This window comes from Drosophila tropicalis, unplaced genomic scaffold, assembly GCF_018151085.1.
Source record: "Drosophila tropicalis isolate 14030-0801.00 unplaced genomic scaffold, ASM1815108v1 contig_239, whole genome shotgun sequence".
Classification (NCBI taxonomy): Eukaryota; Metazoa; Arthropoda; class Insecta; order Diptera; family Drosophilidae; genus Drosophila; species Drosophila tropicalis.
In genome coordinates, this window is record NW_027172689.1 from 8715 (window position 1) to 23883 (window position 15169).

The 15169-nt window shown below is 36.5% G+C and overlaps 1 protein-coding gene across 1 annotated transcript in view; it reads left to right on the plus strand.

The window, feature by feature from the left end:
- Positions 1-1438: 1438 nt before the first annotated feature.
- The window catches only part of LOC137572170 (neural-cadherin-like), a 48724-nt gene continuing 34993 nt past the window's right edge, over positions 1439-15169 (plus strand). Inside the window, exons 1-2 of the mRNA XM_068283937.1 lie at positions 1439-1507; positions 3393-3784. The gene's annotated coding sequence lies outside the window, so the exon portion shown is untranslated. The remainder of the gene's footprint in view (positions 1508-3392; positions 3785-15169) is intronic.

Consider the following 15169-nt stretch of genomic DNA (forward strand, 5'->3'; position numbering starts at 1 on the left):
TGTGCTAAAGCCTGAGGGTGTGTTATATGATACGATCCTTAAAAGTCTACTCATATCTATCGAATTTAACACTAATTTATGTGCCGACAATATACATATAAATAAGTTGGAATATCGACACCTTATGTTACCTCAGGGTAAACTATTACACAAAGCGTGGGATAAATTTAAAACAAATTGAAAGTGAAACGAAAATAAGGGTGCTTAGTCCACACGTGACTCATCAATAAACCCTTGACTATTTAACTAAACATAGTTCGTTTTTGTTCTTAACTCGACTTTTTCATGGGGTTTTTATATTTATAAAGTTTGAAGTCGTGTTTTTCAACAGAATCTCATCTAAAATTTCCAAAGTGATTGATGGAAATGTGATCGTAAATCATATGGGAATAATAATTCCTATCAGAACTTTTAAAACAAAATTCGAATTAGACCAAGTAGTACTAAGTATTTTTAAATGTTTTGAAAAAGTTCTAAAATAACAACATAAAGTTCATGAAATATAAAAACTATTTTCTTTATGTTTGAGATGAGCATAAATGTATTCAAATCGACGTTGGAGACAAGTTCTAAAGTGGCAGTCCAGCTAACTCATTTGTTTAATGCCCGACAGAATTTTATATTTTGAGAAAAGAATCAATTGAAAGAAAATATATACAAAATTGTTTAAATAAGAACAAAATCATTTTTTATGTCCTCTTTTAAGCTCAAACACTAAGAGCTTATGAATACTTTCTACAACGATAATTTGAGATTATCATAGATATTTAAAACATTTAAAAGAAACAGTAGATAATATTACCTGAGTCTATGAGTTCCCAATAGATTTCTATCTATCTAAGTAGGAGAGAAAAATGAAGAAAATAAATGTTCAATTTATGTTCATTAAGTATAAAGTTCCAATCCATTGCCTATTTTCAATTTCCGTAACTTTTTCTAGCGCAAACCACTTTTTGAAAGAAAAGTTTTAAAGCGCATTTCTGTGTAAGCGGGATAACTTTTCTGCACACCTTCCTCCAAAAGCTGTCAACGGCATCTACTTCTCGTCATCGTCATTGCCATCATCATCATCATCCTTTTCTCCATCATCATCATCATGAGAAACGTCGCCATTTCCAACACCTCCAACGCTCATTTGAAATCCAACTCTTTTGGTTAAATTAATTGGGCTTTCTTTAGAATTTGAAATTAAAACTACCTTTCCGAGTTACCCCTACGCACCACCCACCCTTCCCTCTGCTATCAAGAAGTAATTGCATTTCACCAAAATGGTTTCAGTGCGGCGTCGGTGGCTCTTTGAGTGGCATTTCTCGTTTCATTGCCATTTCGTTTCACCAACGACCGCTCCTTTCGGTTAGCTCACTTTCCCACTCAGAATACCGTTTACTGGCGTCGCGTGCGGTGCTCCTACAACGGCTTTGCGTAGTATTTGGCGTGTCCTATTGGAAAACCTATGTAAAAAATAAAAAAAAAAAAAAAAAAAACGTTGCGCTTTATTTTCAACTGTGTAAACAACAACGCAGACTCCTTTACACCCTCCCCGCTCAGTGTGTGTGTGTGTTTGTGTGTGTGTGTGGGAGTGAGATTTCTTTTTCTTGCCTTCACCACTCGTTGTGCTCCCATTTCGCTGTTTTCAAAGAAAAAAAAAAAAAAATTCTTGCTTTTTAGTTTTTTTTTTTTATTTTTTTGTTTACTTGATCATATGGCGCGCATTTTGCGTGCTTCCTTCCCCTAACTTCCGGTGTCCGTGTTGCTAGATTTTTATTTTTTTGTTGTATGCTAAAATTTGCCAACTTTATGTGTGGCAACTACGCCGTCGTCGCCGTTCTCGTAGTCGTCTTGGTCTTTGTGTTGATTGTGTGCATAACTGCAACCTTAAATAACTGTATATTGTGGCAAATAATTTCATCGTCATCGTCTGCAGCGATGTTGGGGCCATGGCATGGGTTTTTTTCTGGAGAGGGGATAAAGGCAAAGGCAAGGGCAGCGGCAACGGCATCGTTGAAGTCGCCGCATGTTCAGTCGAATGCAAATTTCATTTTATGTGCTCTCATTCATGCGAAATGAGTATTTATGAGTTTGGGCAATTCTTTCGACTTCTGACTGGCGTTTGGTATAGAAAAAGAGCGAATGTAATTAAATATGAAAAACTCTATAAAACACAAACTACCAAATAAATCAACGATAGAGCAAAAGCAAAAGGAAATTAATTTTATATAGAAAACTCTTCAACTTTAAGAAGTTTAGTCTATAGCCTATATATTAACTCAACTCAACTCAAATACTAATTTGCCATCAATTATAACATAATTCCTTTTGTCATTACTTTGTCCCTTCAAATGCTTTTTCTTAAAATGGTACATTTTTAGTCAATTCCAAGGTGTAACATTTATTTCAAAAATATGTTGAGAAAACAATTCCTAACATAGTTTCTTGTGATAATAGACATGATTTCGTACCTACTAGAAAAAAACATGGAATTTGATGCCTTGATGTCGTAGGAATAACCTTTAGACCCATAGTAAAACGGGCAAGGATTGCTTTTCAAAATGAATTCAAAAATTGTAGAACCATACAACGTTTTTAATTCGCAAAACATTTCATTAGCTTAATGTACTTAAATTACTTAATTAGCCATGGTTAACTTGAAATAATATCTACAAATATTTTGGTACTCCAAAACTTTTGCTAGAATACTCTCAAAATGTGTGGAAAAATATTGTGAAAATCTTATGGCTAACCAGCAAACTCTTCACTTGTGCACATGTGAGCAACGGAAGCACATGGAAACTGCACCAGGATATTACATACAAATACGAGTCGAAAGATAAGGACACCTCAAACAAGTAGTGTAGATGGCGGGGATAAGGGTGGGGGCGCACCCACAGGGAAATGGTCCAACTATAAATGAAACGTAGGAAGTGAGGTAAATTCATCTGCGGTTGAGATGAGATCAAACCCAAAGCCAACAGTAGATTCAAAAAAAAGGAACAGAGGAAATACCAAAAAGCAGACCATATGATTAAGGAGAAATGCTCTCTGCGCCCACTCAATCTAACAGATGCTCATTCGCTCTCTCTCTCTCTCTCTCCATTGCTGTGTCTCTTAGTCGGTGGGTTTCTCTCGCTGCACATTTAGATGAAAATTTTTGGTGGTGGGAAATTTTTGTTTGGCCCTAGGAGGACTTTTCCAATGTAAATGTGCTATGTGCTCATTGTGTCGATTGAGTTGCTCGTGTTAGGACCAACACGGAACGACGACGAACTACACGCGCGCGTAGTAGTGTGTGTGTGTGTCTGTGCGCGCTTTACTCCATTGTGTGTATGTGTGAGTCTCTGTGTCTGTGTGTGCGAGTGAACAAATCCAGCAAAATTGTTAAAGTTTGTTTCTAGTCAGGATAACCGTGCAACACAGCACCACGTTACGGTCCCGGTTCTGGTTCTGGTCCGCGCCAAAGGATACCGCCCTTTGCAGCCCCCTCTCTAAACTGGCTATCCCCTCGTCGTATCCCTTGTTTGGCCAGAAAATTTACAAAAATTGCAAAATTGTAGCAAAAGGAATAAGAAAAGTGCAAACCTCTTACCCTCCCCCATACCCTGATACCAATATATAAAAGAAAAAGAAGTAGGAGGAGGAAAATTTTGTGCGAGTGTTAAGTGAAAAATTAAATGGAAAACACCAAAAGAAAACCTGTATAAAAATCAATAAATTTGGATTAAACAAATACGGACAACGAGAGCGGAAAATATTTTAACAAATAAGGAAATAGAAAAAACCAAACAAAGTAAGCAAAAAGAAAATTTCTACAACGTTTTTAAATTCAACAAATACAAGGAAATAAAATTTGCAAAAATGTTTAAAAAAATTTTGGAAAATTATTGTTACTTAAATTTCGTGTCAAAATATGAACAAATTCTTTTAGAGAAATTTGCCTTTTGTAAGAGTTTTAAGCTTTTAGATGAGGTTAACACACCTTAGACATATACACACAAACACTGAGTGGAGCTCTCTTTCTCTCTTTCTCGCTCGCCCTCGCTCTTTTGCTGGGCCCCACCAGTCCAACGAGAAAGCCGCCTCCTTTTGGCTTTTGCTCCTATGCGTATGCAATGAAATTTTTTCTTCTTTTTGAAAAATCGATCGAATTTTGTTTCCTCTGCCCTCGGCCTGTCTTTGAGGCCGCCGTTTGGTCTGGTCTGGCTCTACAATTATGTACCATCCGCCTAGCCTCCCCTCGCTTTCTCTCATTTTCTCTCTCTCACTCGTTCTCTCTCTTATTCATTCCTCCTCTTTCTCTGTCTCAGGCGGCTGTTTGTGCTTATCAGCGCAAAAATACTCTACGCGTAGTACTATGCGACTTTGCCAGGTTTTTTTTGTTGCCAAAATGTGTGTGTGTCTCGGTTTGTGTGAGTGTGTGTGTGTACATGGGGGGTGGCTTGCAGAACTTTTGCAGATACAGAAACAGAAAGAGAGAGCGACTTGAGAGAGTGAATAACTGGTGGAGAAAAGTGCAGAGAGAAAGAGAGTGTCTGTGTCCGAGAGTGAGAGAGCCATCAACAGGACATGTGCACAACTTCTGCACTTGTTTCTTTTAGCATTTTTGCTTTGACTTGATATTTCTGCTTGCCGGTTTTCTGTTGTTTGCTTTCTTGTTTCCTTTCATGTCTGTAGACCAATTGTAGGGACATAGGGACAATTGGAAGAGGGGAAAGCACAAAAGTTTCATTCGTTATTAGGGAACTTTACCTACATTCTACACTCCATTTTTTAAGCTGCAAATTGTCTCTGGTTTCACTCGATTTATTCACAGAACTAATACCCATAATTTGTCAGTTCATAATAACAGCAAAATGCAATATCTAGCAATTTTCAAGCCCATAATATAATCAGTAAATTGCATCCAAAAAAAAAAAACACAACAACAACCAATCCAAAGACATTCACAGAGAAGAGTCCCAGCTAAAAGCGTTTCTGAGATGCTTCAAAAAAACACAACAAAAACTAAATATAAGCATAAATCTACGTGCCAGTCAGGGCACTGTCCAGCTGGCCAGCTGTCCTCCCTGGTCTCTCTGTCTGGCTGTCTGTCTGCGAAGTTGGCCAGCATTTTGAACGTTGCGAGCAAAGTGTGGCAAAGTTGTTTGAACCAATCTCCACAGGGACAGTGGTTCAACAACGATTACATTTTTGACACTTTTAAAAGAAAGCTTAAGGAATATAACTGAAACTAACATTTCAATTAAAAGTGATTACAAATGATCAAAGGGATATAACCTTAATTAACAGACTTGGCCATAATACAATCCTAAAAGTTAATCTGAATCTTACTCAATCAATGCTTTACGCATTGATCTTAGAATCTGAATCTTTAGAAACTCTTTTTCAGCATAATTCTTTTCTTGAATTTTTCGAGTACATTAGCTTCACTGTGGATTCGTATTTTTTTGTTTCTTTTTTGCCATTGACAGTCGCCGCCGCCGCATTGATGTTATCGCCTTTTTGGTTGACTCACACAGCTAACTCAACTGTGGGAACTTCGGAGAGGCATCACCTCAAAAGAAGCTACAGCTAGTGTCTGTTTTTTGCCTCACACCACTTCCACTTGCACTCCGTCTTCTTCAGTTTTGGCTTCATCTTGCACGGCTGTGGGCCAAGTCAATATAATTGACTTATTGGTCTGAGGAGGTCTTCCTCTCTTGCCACAACCTCTTCTCAGATTTGAGTCTCCTTGCGGTTTGGTTTATAATAAAGCTCGCTGGCCTTGTGTTTGACTTATTGCGGTTAACGAGGAGATGGAGGAGGGGGAACAAAAAATTTGTTTCATTGATACAAACACGTGAAATATTGGGGGCCCAGACCAAATAGTTAACTATTGATTGGTTTTTTCTTGTCTTTCTTTGCGGTGCAATTGATGAGGGAGAAATATGCAAAATAAGAGTAGGATGAATAAAAACCAAATTGCCAACTTCCTTTTCGACTATCTACGCAGCAAAACAAAAACAAAAAAACTTTCAGCATGAAACTTTCTGTAAACAATTTTCCACTTAAGCGACAATTCTGAAAAGCAATTTATTTGAACCTTAACCCAAGACCAAAACCAAGTTGCATCCTGCATCAGATTCTACTGCTCCTCCACGCACGTCTTTTTGTCTTCTACAAATTCGATATGAACAATTATTTTAATTTTCCATGTTTCTGTTTGTTTTTGCAAAACGAATTGCTGTATTTCGTGTGTGGCAAATTTTATTTAAATTTTTCGAATAACTTTAATTTTTTATTCATTTAACTGAAAAATTCTTGAAATCTTATGTTATGCCAGAAGCAGACACAAAGACCAACAACTCCGCCTCTGAGTATGTTGATCAATGGCAATGCTGGGGCACATATGTATGTACATATGAGCAGCATATGTTCAAAGTGGTATGACAATTTCTAATGGAATTTCACAATGCATGTATAAAATTTTGCAGTCAACTTCCGCTTTGGGCATCACATTTGCTTTTTAAATGCGACCGAAGGCCTCAACCCTAATTTGAATGGTCGTTGTATCCTCCTCTTCCCACTTCTGTTCCTTCTTCTCTTTCGTCTCCTTCTTTTAAAGCATTCCATTGCTAATTGATCACAATTAAAATTTATTAGCTGGCAACAGCAATTAAAATACCCCAAGAACCAAAGAGTGAGAGATTTTTAAAAAAAAGAGCATAAAACTGAATTGCGTTTAGTGTGAACAATGCAATATGCTGCAACAAATGTTTGATAGTTGTCAAAAATTCCGTCAGAATGTAAAACAAAGCAAATAGAATTTCAAAAACTTTTTTATTGGAAAACCTTGTAACCTGCAACGATTTGCTGTAAATTTTATATGAATCTATGAGAAGCCGCTGATGGAATTGTTTTTTTTCGATATTTATATGCTTTAAGATCTTCAATAACTAGCAAATGCAAGAACTAATATTTAATGTTGAAAATATTTCAAATATATTGAAAATTAAATTTTATATAGTGTAAATTTAATTCTGCTTTGTGCCTAGATTATATTGCTTTATATAAAGTGTCCCTGAGATCATTATCTTTTCAGCAGGTTAATAGTATAATCTGAAACTAGAAAACTTATAGCATATTTAAGTCGACTCTTTAAAGCTTTAAGTTGATGAGATTAAAAAATGTTTATCTAAATTCTATATTTCTTAGGCCTTTATTTCTCTCAGTGCATTTCGTTTATGTAGGAAGTATTATTGTAACTACATTTCGTCCACAATAATTAGCAACCACAAACACAAATTCATATTACAAATTGCATTTGCATCTGCTTAGACCCTTAGCCAACCACTTGACAATCAATCAAACTTAAGTGGCAAGAAGCTGTGGGAGGCCAAGCCAGATCAAGCCATGGCGAGCCAATCCCAGCCGCAATCCAGCTAATCTGCATACTGTGTCAAATGGAGGCACGCACAATGTGAATGCACTGTGCACTCTTCTCTTCTCCTTTCTTCTCGTCTCTGATAATGCGGGCACACACCAAACTTCAATCAAGTTGATTTTTGCCAATTTGCGGAGAGAAAACAGACAGAAATGTCGCAGTGCAACACACATGAAAAACAATGGAAAATCAATGGGAAAATTGCAACCCTAAGGAAAGAAAAAAAAAGAAAGAAAGAAAATCGCAGGCAATGGTTGGGTCCATGTGTGATGTGAATGAGTGAGTTAGCGAGTGAGTGAGTGAGTGTCGTCGGGTTGATTGCCCTCTTTGCCGGTTCTATGCCTGCCTCTAACACACACCAGCTTCCTTGACAACGAGAATTCGCCACACACACATACACATGTACACTATATGATGATATTTATGTGCGCTCGCGCATCGCATCCTTTTTATTGCTTACACAGACACAAAAGGCAGGAACCAAAAGCAGGAAAGGCAGGCGGCAGTTGAATGAGGCAACAACATCTTTTTGGGGTGGGTGACGACAAATACTTGTGACAAATCTGTATGAACCATATATATATATATAAAGTGTAGAGTCAACGAGGGTATGTACATGGAAAGGGGAGGGTAAAATTGAGAAACAGGCGCTATAAAAATGTAAAATTCATTCAGCAGGCAGGCAGCAAATATAACAAAAAAACGCGACAGCCGCAACGTGACTGCGCATAAAAAAATAACGTCAAAGGACAAAGGGAATCTGTGTGAGAGTGTGTGTGTGCGTGTATGTAGAATGGGGGCAAGGTAGAATAAGGTAGCTAGACCTGTACCCAAAGAGAAATGGCTGGTGTAGAGACCACGATACCAGACAATCCATAAATTGTCTGGTATAGCCAGTAAAGGTCCTCAAAACTATTCTGCAGAGAAACAAGTGCTTAATACGATATTTGAAATCAATGTAATCGAAATATTATATATTTGGTTTCAAAACAATCTTTGTTTTGATACAATTACTCTCTGCCGTTTTTATATATGTATATCTTATGTCAGCTTTATAACATACAATCAGACATTAGGCAAATAACAGTCAGTTAGCAATGATAAGTTGACTATTTATTTAGTTCTAGGTGCTTTCTAAGGCTACATTTGTCAAAAATAGCCGAAATGTTATTCTAAGTGACAGTTACTAACGACTTGAATAATTACATAAATAGTAGTTTCTTTGTAATAGAATAGTATTTGTATTTATCACTGAATTAATATGATTTCATATCCCATTAATTCGAGTAATGAAAAAAATGATTCCTTAATCAGAGTTCTACTATTGAGTTAGAAGTTGCTTTAAAAAGTAATTCATTTTGCCTAAAGTGTGGCTTAAAAGTCTTTATCATTTTAACCACGGCCTAACTAACTTTCTATTCATAAACCTCAAAGGTATTAGTTTTCCTTTTATTGATTTAGCTTTTACCCGTTGCCCATGCTTAAGCTAACAAATTCTATTGTTGGAACATTTTTCCCTTATAACATTTACTATTTATTTAATTTCTCAATTTTCGAATAAGGTTTTTCCAATTTATTTGCCGTCGCAGTTATTCCCATCAGTTTCCATTGCTCTTGTATCGGGGCAATTTAATTAGTCAAACAGACGCCTTTTGTTTTTGGGAATTACATTCAATAGGGAACTCGGTCAATCGATGGATGTAATGCGATGCGATAAAATAAAATAAACACCATTTGCCATTTAAACATGAGTGCAAATAGTGGGGAAAAGAGACAAAAAGCACATGCAACATGCAACAAATGCAAATAACTATTAAATGTTGTGTGGCAAGCGACACGAAAAAAATAAAATGAAAATATTTAACCTTGATGCTACTTTTCATATACATGTGTGCGCTTATAAAGGGAAAAAGAATGCAACGCTTTGCCATCCCTCTATGGGCTTCCCCCTCTGCACCATCATCTCGGCATGCCACAAGCCGAGGGTTGAATGGCCTTTTACTTATGACGGTCAGCACACACACTCACACTTATCGGGGGGTGCATTGATTCTGATACTCACCCTACCTTTCGACCCGCCTCATTCTCTTCTTTCTTCCACCTTTCCATTCATCGATTGCATTGCCATAGAATGTTATGTTCTAGTTTTTTTTTCTTTTTGTTTAAATTCAATTTTAGTGCATTGCACTTTTTGCGCTGGCGATGACGTTGACGCCGGAAGTGCAACGGAAGACGTATGTGTGTGTGTGTGGGGGGTGAAGGGAATGCAAAAGGTTGCACCCGGGGCTTACCCTTCTCGCCCAGACAGTCGCCGACAGTAGTCATAGTCATAGCTTCTCTCCATGTTGCTGTATTTATTTGCTTTGCTTATTCGTTCCTCGTTGTTTTTTCTTTTTGTTTTTTTTGGGCGTTCTGCCAACAGCAGAATCTTGCTGCAATTGTTGCTGACTTTTTTTTGGTGAGGTAGTACCCTTTTGGTGCCCTTTTATTGAGTAAACAAGAAGTCTCTCCGTGTGACAGCGCCCATTGTTTCAATATTGCCTTTTTTGGTTGCCATTTCGAAATGGTTTTAGAAATTCTTTTCTACATGATATTAAGCTCGTTCTAAGGCGATTCGTGAAATCTTATGGGTAATTATTTTTTTTACATATCAAAAATCTAAGTAAATTGCTTTGTTGGTTCAATTTGCCTCAAACGTAAAGCAAATTTCAAAGTTACGATTGCAATTATGCTGAGGACCCTCTATCTTGATACTTTTCTATGCTTTAATATCAATATTGTCTACCTATGAAACATTCTCTTAGCCTCATGTGCTGCACACATGAGTTACATATATGTTGCATGCCACTGGAAAATAAAAGAAATACATTAGCAATAATCCAGCATAAAAAGCATTAAAGGCAGAAAAAGAAAAATTGCTTAATCGCCTAAAAGTAATCAACAATTCGGCCCTAAGTTACATGATTATTTTGCCAGTCATTAATAATACCAATCGAATGCACGCAAAATATTTATTCTGGCACTTCTTTCACTTGCTTCTTTGTCTTTATTGTGTTTTTGTGTGTGTGTGTGTGTGTGTTGCAAATTTAATTAAGGTGTTGCCTCTATTCAACACCTTCTCCCTAAGGGCGTGCGATGAAAAGAAACCTGAGCAGCAGCAGCATAAAGGGGGCAATAAGAGAGAGCAGAGACTAAAGTACGAAAAAAAAGTTAATTTCTACAAAACGTTTTCCTGGAAACAAGTTTACCAAAGCCGGCACAAGACAAAGAACTGATAGACACAAAGGGCAGGTTGGAGGAAGGGTCTGCTGTCTGCAGGTCCTACATTTAATTGCTTAAAAGCTTTAGAGCTATATGAGACGAGCCCGACTGAGCTGGGCCACTTTTGTTCAATGAAATTGTTATTACATGGTATATATAAAAGGGAATTTTGCTGATGCCCTCCTCCTAGAGTGTATCGGACAACTGGTAGGTCAACCGACACTTCTCTTTTTCACTGCTTTTCCACCTTAATGACATTATAATGGCCAATCGTTTAATGTTCAATGCTGACAGGGAAAGGGAAACATGGACAAATAGACGGCCAATTATATAGAAAATTCTCGGAAATTGTGAGATAAATCATGAAAAACTTTAATCAAATTATTTGTACAAGAAAATAAGTTGACCAAATTTCAACTTCAAGTCGGAGACTACATACAACTAAAGGCTGATTAAATATTTTTATTTAATACCAAGCCTAAGCCTTTACATGCCAATTGAAATGGGTTTTTAGGTAGGTTTAAGTTAGTTTGGATCTTTTATATTTTATGGTGACTATTCAAAATCTGTTTTTAAACAATCGGAATCGTCATTTTTCCTTAAAAAATTTTAAGATAAATGCTGTATTGCTTGACTTACTTCTTTTAAACCCTGTCTATATATTGGCTGGTTGTGCCTTCTTTTTCCCAATGTGCTTATCATCTGGTAAACTGTATCTGGCTTTTGGGTTCTGGGTTATTCATTAATGTATCGTCTGCAGTCTGCTGAACACATGCCATATCCAGTCAATTTTTTGTTTTTTCTTGGGCCCGCCTTTGCGGGCGTGTCATCAAAATTGTTACCCATGTTAACACATAATTTGTAGCTACCTGAAAGGAGTGCAAGAAGACGAAGCAGCAGAGTCAAGATATTGGTTTACCTTGCCGCCTTTGACTACTGTGTTTACCCATTGAAAGGCTTCGTTCGCGTCGCTTTTTTAGTTTTTTTCGCCTTTCTTCATATGCAAATATTGTCTTGCAAATTTTCAATCCTTTTGGCGTCTGTGTAATGACTTTATTTATGGCTTTCCCTCCCATCCATCGTGCCGCTAACCAACTCGAGAGCCAAACAAGTGGCAGACAATGGCCTCAAGCCGCTTTTGGATTTGCATGGTAAAGTCATTTTACGTTTGGGTCCTTTGCGTATTTGCTTTTCTCTTTGCCCAGTTTTTGAATACTTGTTGACAGGCCATAAATAAGCATATAGCATTAATGATATTTCGTTGGAATTTTCTTTCCATTTTTTTTTTTTTTTTTATTTGATTATATTTTTACAATTTTTTTGGTTGAGATTCCTCATGCAAAATGCAAACTCAATTAATCATTGTCCTAGTTAATTTTTCATTGTGCTGGATGACAGTTTTTTGCCTCTACCACTCTCTCTCTCTCTCTGTCTCAATGATTTCTGTTAGGGTCACTGGATCCTATCCTCTATATCATTTTAGATGAGGCTGCTGCCTGTCATTGTCACTCCCCAGGAAACAGCCTGCCTCCTCTGTGAATATGAGTTTCGTGTGTGTGTGTGTTTATTTGTTCGTCTATTTCGATTCCTATAAATTTTTACCTGCATCATTTGAAATGAAATGTGTGGAGATTTAGCCTGTGTTACCTTTCGATTATTTGCCATGGGGTTTCCCATTGTTGTCTGGAGTGCCACGCGCTAGAGGAAACGCCTTTGATGGAGTGCCTGTCTTTCAGGGTTTTGTGTTTTTTTTTTTTGGTTTAAACTCCCTTAAATAGTTTTAATTTGCATATAATTTTTCATTTTTAGGGGTTGCCCGCAGTTCTTGGTATCAACATTACAGCATATTAATAATCAGTTCTTGTTTTTCCTACATTTTCTCTTAATTGAAATAGTTGTTTGACCTTTTACCTAGGGGTAAACTAGCAGAATTCCAGGAATTTCATTTACAAGTCAAACATTTTATCTAAAAATATTTATAGCGTTCGCAGTAAACTTTTTCATTTGATGCTTAATTAACCAAGAAAACGAAACTCATGAAAAACAAAAACATAAAATGACAAAATAATAAAGTTCATATTCCGCATTCAATACGTGGCCATAAAAAGCATCAAAGAAATCGTCACACACATTGCTTGCTGATTGATTTCATGGACGTAGCACAAGGTAGATGATGAATACAAATGTGAAAAGAAAGTTTTTCGATTTGTTTTATATTGAAATTGACAAGGAGAATGTTTGAACTTTCATTTATATATCCTTAAAATGATATATGTACGTAAGTTTTTAAACACTTAAAGGAATATTAAATCAATTTATCAGTACTACAAAAACAAAAATAAATCTATGATTTTCCAGAAGGAGGAGCTGCATTTTCTAAGCTTATTTGATTTGTTGCTTTAGTCAAGTCCATCTACGCCCTTTGGGAATACAGCAAATTGAGTTTGATTTGTTTTTGCTCTGCGGGTTTGGAATTTTGTTGATACTATTTCCAAAAAAAAATCAATATGAATGTAATTAAAGTTTCATTTGGAAAAAAAAGTTGCGATTCATTTAGTTCTATATTTGTTTTTGTTTTCGGGCACTGAAATATTCATTCAATAAACGAATATTTATGGCACGCGTTTTGCTCCGGCTACCGAAACTGGTTCAAATGTTGTTTAACATTAAAACACTCGTAAACAATTCGAGCTGTTGGCCAACGCCTTGAAATATAAAAACAGATAAAACCCAAATCTAGCCGGAGGTTTGGTTTAACTCACAGCAGGTGGTCTTAGGCGTTGATTTTTAATCGATTTTAAATGACTGAAAATAAAGTGAAAATATTTTCTCTCCCATAGGGAACTTTAATAAACTCTAGAATCGAAGAAAACATGCGTCAGCTTTTTTTAATTTCCAAAGATTTCGATATTAGTGTTACACGGCTGGATTAGCATATTAAAATACAAATATTTTGTTTAGTGTTTTTATAACCGTTTAAATGCATATTCATTTAAGTTTACTGTGAACGTGTAACAAACCTCCACGTAAAGTATAACAAGCAGAAGTACATAGAAAAACACTCAACTACTTTCATTATTATTTTAATATTTATTAACTTTACGACTGTACTTCCTCATCTTTCCTCATTTTCCGCTCACTCAATTGTCTTCTCATCAAATTAGCTATCCGGAACACGTGTCTTTTGTGCCTTTTGCCAACGGCCAAAGCCTATAATCAGCTTCAGGTCTCTCGCTGGCGGATCATTAATAATGATAGAAAATTGGCTTGATCACATTTCCCTTGCTCTCCTCCAATTACCCAATTGTTCGACCAGAAATCCTATGCACACACATATAGTAAAAACCAAATAAAATTATTGTCAACACTTTGTGTGTTAGGTCATAAAAAGTCGCCAGAGAAATAGGGAACTGGGAAGGGAGAAAGTCAGCGGCGCCTGCGCAGCTGTTGTTGGGTAAAAACCTTCTCTTTGTTTTTTCCTGTTGTCCCCTTGTATGCCTCGGAGGGTGCGTGCCTTGTCGACATGCCACTAACACTGCCCCTTCCTCTAGTTCTACTTCTGTGCCTTGTCCACATTAGCCATAGGGTAATTAAAAATAATTTTTCACAATGAAATTTTCAAGGGCGGCCAGCCATGTGTGGCACACATTTTGCCTAGGTAGCACAGAGGGTGGAAAGACACAAAAAAAACAAAACAACCTAAGCCTATTTAAGCCGCGTTGCTTATGTAGAGCACTTTGGCAGAATAACCCACATATCCTGTGTGAGAAGTCCTTGACACACACACACACACACCACCTTGTTCTCTTCTCTTTGAATTTGCAAATTCGTTATTTTTATATCATTAAAAAGTTCGGTTGACTTTTTTTTGGTTGTTCTTTGAGTTGACAATTTTCTGAACCAAATAATTTTTTCTCTCTCTCTCTTTCTCTCTGTGGTTTTCTGCTTGTATGAGAAAAAGTTTAATTAGTACATACAAAAACACATGAGTTAAAATAACTTCTGTTTAAAGTTCAGTGAAAAATAATTTATAAACCATTAAAAGAATTGAGGCTAAAACTGGAAATGACATTAAAATAACTTAAAACAAACAACAACAAAAATTGAACTGAAAACTCAACTGCGGAAACTAGACGACAGCAAAACGTATTTTAAAATAAAAACAGAAGTGAAACCCATTTCATATGTTATAATGTTACCAAATATTCGATTTGGTTTCACTTTCTGGTTTTAAATATAAGAATTTATTTATGTATGTATATAATAAGCATTAATATATGGCCACACATTGACTTCATCTTTTAAAAAACGAAAGTCCAAATCCAGCAGCTCGAAGAGATTTCAATCATTTACGATTCCCGTGATATATTTAACTACTTTCTGCAACCGAATTGGGGACAGTTATCCAATTCGACTACAGTCACTAATTGGAAACCCATTCAAAAAATGTGTGTTCCTCACTCTTTGTGACTATTTGACTGTTTAATGACA